Source organism: Eptatretus burgeri, chromosome 1 (genome assembly GCF_056783735.1).
Source record: "Eptatretus burgeri isolate ZD-2024b chromosome 1, Ebu_testis_v1, whole genome shotgun sequence".
Lineage (NCBI taxonomy): Eukaryota > Metazoa > Chordata > Myxini > Myxiniformes > Myxinidae > Eptatretus > Eptatretus burgeri.
Window position 1 is genome coordinate 153,771,449 of NC_140961.1, and position 2,387 is coordinate 153,773,835.

Sequence of the window (2,387 nt, forward strand, 5' to 3'; positions counted from 1 at the left end):
ACACCCTCCACACTGTCTGCGCTCGTAAAACCCTCATCACTGCTTGCACTAAATACACCATCATGAAACCATGAGCACTACCTGCACACCTTGCAAGCCCACCAATGCCTGCACGATTACTACACCCTCATCTCTGCTTGCATTCTCTACATCCTCACCACTGCTTCCACACACTACACCCTCACTTCTGATTGTACTCACCACACCCTCACCACTGCCTGCTCTCATTACATTCTCACCCTGCCTGCACTCAATGCAGCCTCAGCACTGCCTGCAATCACTGCACCATCAGCTCTGCTGACATTCATTACATCACCACTACAAGCACTTGCTACACCCTCACCACTGCCTAGACTCCTTCCACCCTCATCACTTCCTCTACTTTCTACACCTCACCAATATCTAGTCTCTACACTCTCACGACCACCTTCACCCACTGCATCCTCACCACTGCCTAAATTCTTTGCATCCTCACCATTATATGCAGTCCTTGCACTCACACCAAGGCATACACAATCGCGACAGCCTCATCTCTGCCTGCACTCACTACACCCTCATCTCTACCTGCATTCTCCACACTGACACCATTGCTAATCTCCCCTGCAAAGTCAATCCGCAAATGTAACCAACTTTTCTAGACACAGTCTACATATTGTGATGGCTGTTTACCACCTTCCCCCTCCTTCCCCCACCCCCCCCCGTGGGATCCCCATGGTGCCTGGAAGCCTCAGAAACCACACACACTGCTGACTTGGGCCTTCCACGGGGACCATCCAGGACCTCTCGCTCACCAAATGGGAAGTTTTTTTTTTTTTTTCACCAAATTTTTTCCAATGGATGTGGGTGACACCATAGGAATTTACCTCAAATTGTCACCTCCCTTTCTGTAGGTGCTTGGGGGCACCACTTTCACTCCAATTCTATAGAGCACCTCTGTCACCCCAATTTGCTTGGTGGCCCGCTCCTTTTCTGTGAGACTTATGGGGGCATGCACGCACACTCTGCGCCATCTTCTTTTCGATCTCTGGGTCTTCCAAAAGACCCAGAGGGAGCACAACCTGTTGCTCCAAACTTCACTGTCACAGCCTGCTTGCAGGCAGGCTACATGACGTGGCACCCCTGGCTTGGTCCTTGTCTCTACTTGAGCCTGTTCCTTTAACTCTGTGGAGAGCCATGCTGATTTTGTCCCTAACAAGTCTGTCTTGGTGGCTTCCACAATGGCATTCCTCCTTCCACCTTCTTGTGTATTCATCTTCAATAACACACTTCGATCTACAGACAAGCTGGGATTAATCAATCAAACAAAAAGAGCATGCGATTCACATTGTTTATCATATAGTTTATCACTTCTCCATTATTTTGTCATCACTGCTAAAACCACAACAATTAATTAAAAAGAAGAAAAAATACCAGTTGTATTAGAGTATGTTCCATCACCACAAGAAATGCAGTCAAAGCAACATAAAGTTTCTCCTTTACGTCTGACTTTTCGTGTACTTGGTCTGCAAGGATCACTGCATACAGATTTTGGAACCTGTTGAATAAAATTTTATGATTTCATTAACAAGATAACTTAATTTCAACTTTTCAACATGGTCAAAATAATTTGCAAACATTAGTTTACAAATTGAATTTGCCATCAAACTCATAAACAATGGCTGTCCAGACATTCCAACAATCACAATGTCATATCAGATGGTCCCATTAATACAAACACTCTGTGCAGAAGGTCTAAGACCTCCATAAAATGGCCGAGAAATGTTTTCAAGATCACTGTGAGTGGACATCACTTGTCTTCCTATCCACGCTATTATAGCAGTAGCCTGTTGAAATTAAATATCTCCTTAAGGTTGGTCAATATGGCCGTACCGACGTTCTTCCCTGCATGGGGAATCGAAAGGAGGGAAGATGCTTCTTGCATTTAAAATGGTTTATTGAAAGAGATATGAGAAGTCAACACAACAAAACTCAGAACAGGTCTGGCACACAAGACAATGAATAATTCAAATGGATTGACACAAGCTTAATCTACAAAGAAACCAAAACCGCGATGGTGCCTATCAGGCATGGACTGAGACAAATTAATGCGCAATTAACTGGCATCTCCATGCCACTCTGACCCTGCAGGGATGGTTCAATTGGGTCCACTGGGCGAATGGTCAGCATGATTGTGGGTGGTCTCTTTCACACAGAATAGCAGAGTGCTGAGAAGAGTGTCCAGGGCTCCTGAGTCAAGCTGGGAGAAGAAAGATATATCTTCTGTGTCCATGCAGATGCAGCTTTTATTCCTTTGGGCTCGCCTTCCAGCACACGGCTGATCCTGTAATTTGTCAGACCTCATCCAGGATCCTTTGCAGCTCACGACACTAGCGGGTGCCTGGTCCACC